Source organism: Nomascus leucogenys, chromosome 17 (assembly GCF_006542625.1).
Source record: "Nomascus leucogenys isolate Asia chromosome 17, Asia_NLE_v1, whole genome shotgun sequence".
In the NCBI taxonomy this organism is placed as follows: Eukaryota; Metazoa; Chordata; class Mammalia; order Primates; family Hylobatidae; genus Nomascus; species Nomascus leucogenys.
The window spans coordinates 18,873,194-18,886,054 of NC_044397.1; the positions used below are offsets into that span (position 1 = coordinate 18,873,194).

The 12,861-nt window shown below is 46.2% G+C and overlaps 1 protein-coding gene across 6 annotated transcripts in view; it reads right to left on the bottom strand.

The window, feature by feature from the left end:
- Window positions 1–12,330, bottom strand: part of TANC1 (tetratricopeptide repeat, ankyrin repeat and coiled-coil containing 1) — a 263,097-nt gene extending 250,767 nt beyond the window's left edge. For all 6 annotated transcript variants that reach the window (XM_030796065.1, XM_030796063.1, XM_030796061.1 and 3 more), the window contains exon 1: window positions 12,184–12,330. The gene's annotated coding sequence lies outside the window, so the exon portion shown is untranslated. The remainder of the gene's footprint in view (window positions 1–12,183) is intronic.
- Between the last annotated feature and the right edge of the window lie 531 nt (window positions 12,331–12,861).

The following is a 12,861-nucleotide window of genomic DNA, read 5'->3' on the forward strand; positions in this document are numbered from 1 at the left end:
TACAATGAAACAAATTTCAAATTGTCAAACCATACCTATGTTTTACTTTCAAAACTACCTTAAGATATTTCAAAGCTTTCCCTAACCCTTTGCAAAGATTCATGAAAATAAATTACTGGATTTACAGTAGCCAAGAACAACAACAAAAAAAAAACCTTGAAATCAAACCTCTTTTAAGTCTTTCAGTTGGTACTTAGGGTTTCCAGGACCAGAAATCAAAGCCCCACAGATTCCCATCTTTATGAAAATGGTAAGTTTTTTGTTTTTTGGTTTTTTTTTTTTGAGATAAGGCCTTGCTCTGTCGCCAAGGCTAGAGTGCAGTGCTGTAATCACAGCTAACTGCAGCCTCAACCTCCCAGGCTCAAGCGACCCTTCCACCTCAGTCTCCCAAGTAGCTGAGACCACAGGCACGGTACCACCACGCCTGGCTAATTTTTAAAAAAATTTTTTGTAGAGACAGAGACTTCCTATGTTGCCCAGGCTGGTCTGAAATTCCTTGGCTCAAGAGATCCTCCTACCTCAGCCTCCCAAAGTACTAGAATTATAGGCGTGAGCAACTACACTCGGCTAAGTGGTCCTATTCTTATAAACAGATCCTTTGGAAAAACTGAACTGGATCCCAAAAGAGATTCACCTTAATCATGATTTCTACTTACTCCACAGGTGAAAGTTTCACAGCAAGATTTTAAGTAATATCTGCAGTTCATCTGAAAAAAATTATATCATATTCCATTTAAGAACCCCAATACTTGAAAACTCATTGGAAATGCCCTTAAAAATGGCCAACAAATAAATCTGAGCTAGAAGTCTCTGATGCAAGAAAACAACCAAATTTGATGTTCCCTTGCCTCTAAGGAGGCAATTTATAATGTTCAAAACACTTTATATACATTCTGTCATTTGACCCTCAAAACCCTGGAGACATGTCTGTCTTCCATCAGAGGAGCATATATCTAACATAGCTCAACTTGAAAGCCTACAACTTGGGAACTCTCAACTATCTTTGCATAGAGGGAATACTAACATAGATAACTCTATTCAGCTAAGCACTACAGAGCCCATCACCTCCCATCTCCCAACGGGGATGCTCAGGCCAGACCCTACCCTGGGGAGTTATCTCCCATGATTTTGCTTTGTGGTAGTTGCAGACAGCTCACTATCTGCAGGCATTTAGATCTTCATACATCTCATCCACCAGGCCTTTCCTGTTACTCCACAAGGACTCTCCCTTGAACTCACTGCATCTGCTAGGATTGTCCTTAATGTTTTTGCACTATCATCCTATGGAACCTTCCATTTCACCTAAGTCAGTGTTCCCATGTGAAAGAACATGCCACTGTAAATAACATGCATGAGGGCACACAAACCAGCCAGGAAATAAAAATTTTCCAGGTCTGAATCCTGGGTCCTGCTGTCTTGGTTCTGTGAGCTCTCTGCCCTCAATCTCCTTTCATGTACATGGAGCTCCCTGCCTTCCTAAGGCTGCCAGAAGGCTGGAGGCAAGACCCACCCCAGGGTAACAAGTCCAGAGTGATGTTTAACAACTGCGGATTCTCTGTCTCCCTTTCTCCCAAAGAAACAGATTGTTTTCTTTTTTAAATGAGGAAGGTAAGACAGGACCTCCTACCATCAAGAAGCCTACAACCCATCTGCAAAGCCAACAGGCGAACAACTTAATAATAAAAAGCAAACAGAGAAAGACATTATAATGAATGTACAACATACTAGGGAGACTAAAAGGAAAGAAAACCTGAAATGTGGAAGCGGGGGTAAATCAGAAAAAATGTTCATAAGAAAGCAATATTTATTTAAGCTAGTCCTTGAAAGTCAAAATTTCAGTGGTGGTGATAGGGTGAGGGAAGAGGCAAAATTGAAACAAAGTATCAGGGATGGGCAGGAGTTCAGTGGTATTAGCAGAGACAAGGAGAGAACAGCTGGGCCTGCAAAGAAATTAGGGTCCAGATCACAGAGATTCTTTTTTTTTTTTTTTTTTTTTTTTTTTTTTGAGACAGAGTCTTGCTCTGTCGCCCAGGCTGGAGTGCAGTGGCGCAATCTCGGCTCACTGCAAGCTCCGCCTCCCGGGTTCACGCCATTCTCCTGCCTCAGCGTCTCTGAGCAGCTGGGACTACAGGCGCCCACCACCACGCCCGGCTAATTTTTTTTTTTTTTTGTATTTTTAGTAGAGACGGGGTTTCACCGTGGTCTCGATCTCCTGACCTCGTGATCCACCCGCCTCGGCCTTCCAAAGTGCTGGGATAACAAGCGTGAACCACCGCGCCCGGCCCAGATCACAGAGATTCTTGAAAGCTAAGAATAAAACAAGGACAGCTACTACTCTTATCTGTCCTTCTATCAGGTATGGTGCTTTCAGCTGCAAGTAACAAAAAATACCTAACTCTAAGTGACTTAAATTGTGGTCTCAAAGCTTTTTTGATCACTCAGGACTATCAGTAAAAAATAAATAAATAAAATAAAATAAAAATAAAAATAAATTAGCCAGGCACGATGGCTCATGCCTGTAATCCCAGCACTTTGGGAGGCCGAGGTGGGCAGATCACTTGAGCTCAGGAGTTTGAGACCAGCCTAGCCAACATGGTGAAACCCCGTGTCTACCAAAAATACAAAAATTAAGCCAGGCGCAGTGGCACATGCCTGTAATCTCAGCACTTTGGGAGGCTGACGTGGGCAGATCATGAGGTCAGGAGATTGAGACCATCCTGGCTAACATGGTGAAACCCCCGCCTCTACTAAAAATACAAAAAAACTAGCTGGGTGTGGTGGCGGGCACCTGTAGTCCCAGCTACTCGGGAGGCTAAGGCAGGAGAATGGCGTGAACCCGGAAGGTGGAGCTTGCAGTGAGCTGGGATCATGCCACTGCACTCCAGACTGGGCGAGAGCGAGACTCCGTCTCAAAAAAAAAAAAAGGAAAATACAAAAATTAGCCAGGTGTAGTGGTGCACACCTGTAATCCCAGCTATTCAGGAGGCTGAGGCAGGACAATCACTCGAACCCAGGAGGCAGAGGCTACAATGAGCAAAGACAGCACCACTGCACTCCAACCTGGGCGACAGAGAAAGTTTCCATCTCAAAAAAAAATTTTTTTTAATTAAGCCAGGTATGATGGTGCACACCTGTAGTCCCAGATACTTGAGAGTCTGAGGTGACAGGATCACTTGAGCCCAGGAGTTGGAGGCTGCAGTGAACTATCATCACACCACTGCACTCCAGCTTGGGCAACAGAGCAAGACTCACCTCTAAAAAAATAAAAAGTAAAAAATTTTGAAAAGGTATTGAAGCTCAGGAATTTCAGGGGAAAAAATTTATAACATATATACTAACATATTATAAATTGTATTAATTTATGCGTAATTAAAACTAGTTATGAATGGTATGTATATACACACACGAATGTAGTATATACATTATACAACATTTAAAACTTTAAAAGGATGGGAGTCAAACAGTATTTTTAAGTTCATTTTTGTTAATAATACAAATCCAAACATAATTTTGTTGTTGTTGTTGTTGTTGTTTTTCAAGACGGAGACTCATTCTGCCACCCAGGCTAGAGTTCAGTGGCACAATCTTGGCTCACGGCAACCTCCACCTCCCAGGTTCAAGTGATTCTCCTGCCTCAGCCTCCCGAGTAGCCGAGATTACAGGCGTACACTACCACACCTGGCTAATTTTTGTATTTTTAGTAGAGACAAGGTTTCACCATGTTGGCCAGGCTGGTCTTAAACTCCTGACCTCAGGTGATCTGCCCACCTCGGCCTCCCAAAGTGCTGGGATTATAGGCATGAGTCACCGCGCTCAGCCCATACATAATTTTTTGAGCCACCTTCTTGTCAAATTTGTTTTAAAAGTCATGTTCTAAACTCATAAGAACATTTTCTTGTTCCTTTATACTTATATCATTATCATTACACTTTCTTTGCAAGAATCTTTTTAAACCACTCGCCCATTTTGTGGGGGTCAGTTTAGTTAAAACCAGATAATCTAGCCATAAATGTATTTAGATGGATAGAGTTCACCAAAGGCAAGAATAAGAATGAGGGTACCACTGTCAATTCCACCAGGTTGTAAAAGGCCCAGTCTTCCCTCAGGCAACCTCGTACAATGTAAGTTGATAAGAGACTATCAGATATACCAACCAGTGTCAACTCATACAATAAATATTTTAAAAGCTTAATTTTTGCTAACATTCTTGAATATTTTCTTCCCTCCCATATTGGATGATCTAGCACACTCCACTTTGGGGACCACTGTTCTTTTTTTTTTTTTTTTTTGAGAAGGAGTCTCGCTCTTTCGCCCAGGCCAGAGTGCAGTGGCGCTATCTTGGCTCACTGCAAGCTCCGCCTCCCGGGTTCACGCCATTCTCCTGCCTCAGCCTCCCGAGTAGCTGGGACTACAGGTGCCTGCAACCACACCCAGCTAATTTTTTGTATTTTTAGTAGAGACGGGGTTTCACTGTGTTAGCCAGGATGGTCTCGACCTCCTGACCTCGTGATCCGCCCGCCTCAGCCTCCCAAAGTGGTGGGATTACAGGCATGAGCCACCGTGCCCCGCCGGGGACCACCGATCTTAAACAATAATGAGGCTGGGCACAGTTGCTCACACCTGTAATCCCAGAACTTTGGGAGGCCAAGGTGGGAGGATCGCGTGAGTCCAGGAGTTCGGGACCAGCCTGGGCAACATGGGGAAACCCCATCTCTACAAAAAATACAAAAATTAGCCGGGTGTGGTGGTGCACACCTATAGTCCCAGCTATTTGGGAGGCTGAGGTGGGAGGATCACTTGAGCCCGGGAGGCAGAGGCTACAGTGAGCTGTGATCATGCTACTGCAGTCCAGCCTGGGTGACAGAGTGAGACCCTAGCTTAAAAAAAAAAAGATAAGAAAGAAACAATAATAAAAATGTTTTTTTCTCACAGAAGTTCTGAGTCACAGTGGTTCTAGGGCTGGCTAATCAGCAGCTAAAATAAGTCATTGTGGGCGGGGGATGGTGGTTCACATTGTAATCCAGCACTTTGGGAAACTGAGATGGAAGGACTGCTTGAGGCCAGGAGTTTGAGACGAGCCTGGGCAACATGGTGAGACCCTGTCTCTACCCACTCGCCTCCTACACCCCTGACACCAACAACAAAAAAAAAGGAATTGTGGTCTTAGGCACCTTTACTCTGCACTCGATGCTACTTGTTCTCTTGTGCTGACAACCTTATGCTTCAAATATGCCAGGACCTAACAGGCGTCACATACATATTCATTAATAAGTCACTGGCAAAAGGTATGGCATTACTAAAATTGATGGCTTAATCAAAATTCACTCCCTGGGGCAGGGGACACATCCACCTTACCCTTAAGTACATGGCCAGTGGAAAACTAATCAAAAGCAGGATTATAGTAGTAAGCACAGTCACCCCCTCCACACCCAACCCTCCATATCTCAGGTTCCATGGCCACAGATTCAACAAACCTAGGTTAGAAAATATTCAAAAAATATTCTAGAACTGACCACTGGAAAAAAGATAACAATACAATAAATATAATAAAATACAATAAATACAATAAAAATATAAATTTTAAAACAATACAGAATAACAACTATTTATCTAGCATTTACATTGTATTAGGTATTATAAATAATCTAGAGATGATTTAAAGTATGAAGGAGGACTAGGGGGTTGGCTCATGCCTGTAATCCCAGCACTTTGAGAGGCCAAGGCAGGAGGATCACTTGAACCAAGAGTTTGAGACCAGCCTGGTCTGGTCTCACAGTAAGACCCTGTCTCTACAAAGAAAAAAAATAATACAAAAATTAGCTGGGTGTGGTGGTGTGCACCTGTACTCCCAGCTACTCAGGAGGCTGAGGTGGAAGTATTGCTTGAGTCCAGAAGGTTGAGGCTGCAGTGAGCCATGATCGCACCAGTGCAGTCCAGCCTGGGCAACAAATGGAAACCCTTTCTCAAAATAAAACACAAAGGAGGCCGGGCAAGGTGGCTCATGCCTGTAATCCCAGCACTTTGGGAGGCTGAGGCAGGTGGATCACCTGAGGTCAGGAGTTCAAGACCAGCCTGGCCAACATGGTGAAACCTCGTCTTTACTAAAAACACAAAAATTAGCCAGGTGGCCGGGCACGGTGGCTCACGCTTGTAATCCCAGCACTTTGGGAGGCCGAGGCGGGCGGATCACAAGGTCAGGAGATCGAGACCACGGTGAAACCCCGTCTCTACTAAAAATACAAAAAAAAATTAGCCGGGCGTGGTGGCGGGCACCTGTAGTCCCAGCTACTCGGAGAGGCTGAGGCAGGAGAATGGCGTGAACCCGGGAGGCGGAGCTTGCAGTGAGCCGAGATTGCGCCACTGCACTCCAGCCTGGGCGACAGAGCGAGACTCTGTCTCAAAAAAAAAAAAAAAAAAAAAAAAAAAAATTAGCCAGGCATGGTGGCACATGCCTGTAATTCCAGCTACTCCAGAGGCTGAGGCAGGAGAATCACTTGAACCTGGGAGGCAAAGGTTGCAGTAGCCGAGATTGTACAACTGCGCTCCAGCCTGGGTGACAGAGGGAGACTCTGCCTCAAAACTAATAATAAAATTAAAAAAAAAAAAAAAAAATATATATATATATATATATATATATGAGGGTATGCATAAGTTATATGCAAATAATACACGATTTTTAATAAGGGAGTTAAGCATTTGAGGATTTTAGTATCCGTGGGAATCCTGGAACCAATCTTCCATAGATATCAAGGATGGTTATAATGTTGTAAACTATTGCAGCAATGGCCCTCAATGAATCATGTAACCACCACGGCACCAGTGAGCCTAGGCACAGGGAACCTGGCCCCCATTTCTGAATCCCAAGCAAATAAACAGCTGTTGTTAAGCCACAAGAAGCAAGGAGGACCAGAACACAGAATGCTGTTGTATGGTGACCATCCCTGCCATAGTATTCTACGTATGTAGGACAACAGGGGAAGAAAGAACCAAACTGTTTCATCCACAGACTTTTTAAATTCAAACATGTAGTTCAGAGTCAGCCGGCACTCAATAAACATTAATAATTAATGTTACTTATCCGAAGTAATTTAGAACAAAGCATGGCAGAGAGAGGGGAGTGAAATGGGTTACATGGGAATAATGACCAACTCTTTAGCAGTAATTCAATACTCACTCATGCCTGTGTACATAGCAATTCAGAGTCCCACAGAATGTGGACAAGTCCACTGCCCTCAAGACTACAGGGGTGTACATCACAACAACATTAAGAATGTTCGTATCCTTTGGTATGTTGTTATGATCAGCAATACCACTTGTGGAAATGTACACTGCCCTGGCTAGCTCTTTTGTTGATCCAGCTCCCTCCCTCTTCCATTAACAATAACCCTCTTCTTTGTGGGATACTTTGTCTCCCCACAGCCCCATTTTATGGGTCTAACAGTAACTCTCCCTTGGCTGGCATCAAGCCAATTTGGGTTCCCTCCAGGGCTTTCCCAAATTGGAACTAACATCAAAAAGGTCAATTCTGGATGTGTATTTTTGCATGAGTATACATGCATGAAAAGGTCACAGCCAAGTGCTTCTTAGAGACTTCCCTACTCTCCACTCCCATCTCCTACCCAAAGAGGTAATAAGCCACTGTTCATGACTGGCAGGTAACCCTAGATGTGCCGAGGTGGGGAAGGGAAGAAGTTGAGTCACTGTGGCTCTGGGCTATGTGGACTGAACATGATGGGTTTGCATCTGTCTACCTCTACAACTGGAAGGTTTTCACTAATAAATTCCCTCATGTTAGCAACAAAATCTGTGCTAGAATCCAGGAACTATGTCATCCCTCTGCAACACTTTTGTCCTTGACATTCTGTCTATGGAACTCTTCTTTCTAGAACATTCTCCTTGATCACACCCACCTGCAGGGGACCCTAAAGACAACACCGACCCTAGAAGGGCAAGTTCCATCAGCAACACAGCTAAATCAAACCAGCAGAACCCCTTTCACTCTCCACAAGATAGTGTCCTCTGAAAGCTTTCTTCATCAAAGTCCTCTATCATTCCAAATCCATGCTCCTGATAATATTATTAAAAACCAAGAGTCGTTCTTCTCCTTTGCTGCTCTTGTGCCCTCCTGGTACAAACTGTCCCAACTTCTCTAGCAAATACTGCTTCATAATGTTCTCTTCTCTCACTCACGGAAATGGCGGCAATTTCAGATGTATTACACCTCCTTCCCAGCCAATGAGCACTGATAACATCTTCTTATTGAGGTTTAAACCCCATTGCTTAATATTTTGAAAAGACATTCTTCTGAGAATAAGTTTAAAAAGCTGAAGATGGACAAGCTGCTCAGACATAAAAGAGCCTACAGCTTAACACATAATTTCATTTTAGAACCTGTTAAAGAAAATCAATACCAGCCTCCAGATGAGTGTCAAGCTGCAGTGAGTGCTGCTAACTAGGCAAGCAGGACAAAGCACAAACATTTAGAGACACAGCAAAAATGGGTCACCTGCAACCTACTACCTCTTTACCATCAACCCAACAGCATAAGGGAAGGATGTATTTAGCATGGAAAATGCTGCAAAATCAGACTTATCCAGCCATCAGTAGGAACAGTCCAAGAATGATGACACCAAAAAAAGGAATACTCATCCAGGCTTTGCAATTAGGCTGAGAGATACCAAGATCAAAGGCAAATGATATGTTCATTTTTTATTTTTAAAAAGAGGTACAGATTTGAGAAGTGATTTCCTTAAGAATGCTGTCTGGGTTACTAGTCCGGATTATAAATCACATTACACCCTGAAGCCTACTTAATAAAAAAGAAGTTGAAAATAAACAAATGATTAGTTTGAAGCATGTGACTTTCTGAAACTCTCTTGAGGAGAAAGTTTTATTACCATTATTGGTGAACTGTTTTTAATCCCTGACATCAAAGCATAGATGTTAACCCTGGGGTTCTGAAATCAAAATAACTTATATATAACCCTAAAAATGTATTGTGAGAAGTTGCCACATATTAACTTTAGTCTGTTTGGCAGGTTTGAATAAACAGAAGAGACTAGGGAGAATCAGAAGACTTTGGCTCAAGTTCAACTCAACTATTTATAGATGACAGAGGTCTAATTTAACTTTCTAGGCCTTGGTTTACTCAAATAAAGGGTTAGGGATAAAATATGTAAATCAAGCCCTTATAAACCCCATAGCAGTGTTCTAACATTACAGCACTGGCTCCAGAATTCCTACATTTCTCAAACTTTTGGAGAGTCACAGAACTTTAGGGATGCAAGGTAATCCCATTTTAGGGATGAAAAAAATGAGAAAACCAAGACCCAGAAAGGCTTAAGAGCTCTCTGTACAGCAAACGCTTTCGTAACCTGGGGAGAAAATGGGCAGGGAGAGGTTCTGGTTTTTCCACCACTGAAATATGCATTTAAGAGACAGTTGAAAACCAAACTATTTTAAACACTAAAACAAATCCCCCCCACAAATATATAAACACTCTGCTTTATTTTGCTTCTGTAAATATATTCCTGTAACGCAAACTATTTATCATAAAGATAAAAATAAAGCCATTTCTTTTTCTATGAGACTCTCAACCCTACTCTCAACCCAACTGAGACAAAATCTTTACAATTAGGTTAGAAATGTCTAATGGAAACATCGACATAAAGTTAACCTCCAGCTATGCTGGCAGGAGTCATTCTAATATGGATTATAGTTCCACTGGCTCAGGGATGCTGGTTTTAATGTTCCCAGAGAAATAAAGAATTAATCAGCAACTCAGAAGAGAACGTCGCCTAAAAATGGACGATTTAATCCAGACAACTCCATTGTCTCTAAAATTATGCCCTCAATCACCCAGTGTCAAAAACTTGCTATGGCACCAAATAAATTGTGTGTGGTTAAAGAGACAAAATGTTCTTTTTTCTACAGGCTGTTATGGGAAGCAGAAAAAGGCTGACTATGAATCAGTTATATCTTAGATCAAGGATGGATATAAATTATAATAATTTAGGCATTCTGGTGGTTAAACCAAGAAAGCAGGAAAACCATTGCTTCCAAGTTCAGCAACACTTCGAACCAAAACGCTTGGTGCCATAAAGTTAAGTCTGGGGCACCACAAGTGCAAGACAGGGTCATAAAAACTCACCTTAAATTTATTTGTGGACTTTTCCTGCTTCCACTAAAATCGATGACACTATTTCCCATCTCTTATTGTCAAATCACAACAGTCCGGAAGCCTGCACCAAGTTCACTTGGCAGGTAACAGGAACAACCCTAGGAGGAAGTCCTGAAGGATATCAGATACCATACTTCCTTTACTGCCACATACTTTTCATTTCAGAACCACCAGGATATATTTATGATGCTTTTTGACTAACACTTACCAAGCATTCTGGCTGACACAAACTGCAGAAACTGGCATACTCTAGGGAAGGTCCCTTGTGAGGTCTTTAAGTAGCTTAGATGAGTAAAACACTCAGACTACTTCTATAATGAACACCTCTCAGCCGCTCATAAAGTCTTTCATTCCCAGCAATCAAGAAGCAGCTGTTAAAATCCTGGAATCTTCCTAGTAGCAGATCTGAAATACCTCCAGGCTGACCCAGGAAGCTTCACAACTGCTTTCCTCTCCTTCCCCTCCCCTGCCTCAGGAGTGCCAGCCTGGCAGGAATAAAGATGACCAAGGAAGGAAAAAAGAGGGTAGCGGATCTGGTGAAAGCAGAGACGCAGACTCCCTTCATTTCCACTACAGAGAAATACCAGCCCTCTGTGCCAACTAACCGGGTTTCTCCTTTCCTCTCCCACCCCCACCCCTCCAAACACGCATTAACTTCTGCAGTCTGGTGTGTCTGGCATTTCCAGAGCGAGCGATCTCAGCAATCCTGAGCCCTTTCCTCAAAGATTCTGAACCAGGAACTTCCTTTCCGCACCAGCCAGAGTTTGCGGTCCAACCCACGTTAGGACTCAGCTTCCATTTACCTTGTAACCTGTACGCACGACGCTGCTTCTGGGGTCAAGTTCAAGATGAAGGTTCCCTCCTCACCTCCCAAGTTAACTCCAGCAGGGAACAACGCCACTGAGAACGGTCCCAACACTGGAGGCACGGGGATCTGGAGCTGGCAGAAGGGGGCTGGGAGAAGGCCGTCGCCGAGCCTGGCGTCCTCCGCCCCTTGGCCGCAGCGCCGCGTTTCTACCTGGCCAACGCCACATTTCCTCCCGAAGCTTTACACAATAAGTCCAGTAAGTTTTGAGAACACCGGTCCAGGGACCTTTCTGTCTGCAAACACCCCACACAATGCCTAGAGCTTCCTTCCCAGCCAGGCGTTCCGGAAAGCCGCCGCGCCAAAGCCGGGAGCCACGCACACCCACAGCGCTGTGCGCCCGCACCCCAAAGTCCTCCAGGAAGCCAGTGTCCTGATATAGTCCCCCGAAAATGACCACTCTGCATCCAAGAACAAGGGGGCTCACAATCTTGACAATTACCGCTCTTCTCAGCGCCCCACCCCTAAAGAAAAACCCCCAACGTCTAATCCTAACTCACCCCCGCCCCCAATAAAGGAGTGTGGATATGCTAATCGCTGTGTTCTTGTAAGCAAAGCAATAGACTTTCAGCCCAGACTAGGGCAATACGATGCCCCCGGCTTAAGTTCTCCCGGCAACTTCGCGACCCGCGCACCCCAACACTCCGGGGGGCGCCCAGGACCCCGCGGTGCCAGGCGCGCCTCCCCCCCCGCCTCCCCCGCGCCAGGTACCAGGCGTAGCCCAGGCCCTTGCCAAGCCCGAGGGCTACAGAGAAGGCGGGAAAGGGGGCGAGCGGGCGCGCCGGGCGGGGGTGGTCCCAAAACTCGAGCGTGCCCCGAGCGTTCCCGGTTCCCACCACCCCGGTTTCCACCGGAGGCCGGCTCGGTCCGGCGCGGGGGAACCGCGCAAGGAAGGTGCGGACTCCCCAAAGCCGCCGAGACCAAGGCCCGGGGCGCCCAACATGTCTGTGCCTATTCCCGGAAAGCTCCCGGGTGTGCCCGGCGGAGGAGGGGGCGCTCCAGAAACTTTCCCACACGCCTTTCCCTTCTCCCATCACCCTCTCCTCCCCGGGTCCCTCTCGACGTCTCCGCACACTGGCAGCTGGCCAAGCCCGGGGCGCTCGCAGGCCCGCAGCGGAGCCCGGGCTGCGGGAGTTACCTGCGGGGAAAGTTTCCAGCTCCTCAGCGCGGTTCCCCACACCCAGGGCCGGGCCTCGGGGCGAGGCCAGCTCGGCGCTCCGCGGCTGCCTCTCCTCCGGCTCCCGAGGCGGCCGCCGCTCCAGCAGCTGCCACAGCAAAGCCTCCGCTCCGGCCCGTCCCCCCGCCTTGCTCGGCCCACACCGGGGCCTCATTGGCAGCGCGAATCCCCGCCCTTGCGCGTGTTCCCGAAGGCACCTTCCTCTCGCGCGCCCGCCCCGGCCGCGCCTCCCGCGCCCCTCCCCGCCCCGGGCTGCGGCGGATCCAGGGACCAGCTGGAGCGCGGAGCGCGAACTTCACGCGGGGCTCGGGCGCGAGGTCCCCTTGTCCCGCCTCTCGGCGCCAGGTCCGGGCCTGAGGCACCCTACCGTCCCTCCGGGCACCGGGTACCCCGGGGCTGCGCCTAGGCCCCTCCGGGACCAAAATGAGATGGGCCATAGTCTTTTTTACAGCCTCTTCAAAATCAATAAAGCGACCCGGCCTTCCCTCCTCGCTGCTTTTTTACCACAGCCGAGGAGGACATATGGGAGCAATTAACCGAGCTGGAGTTTCCGTGGACGCTTTAGGGTGGCTTGTGCGGCTTTCTTGGATTTTCTCTGCCTCACTTAACTACACACAAACACAAACACTTTCTGGGGCC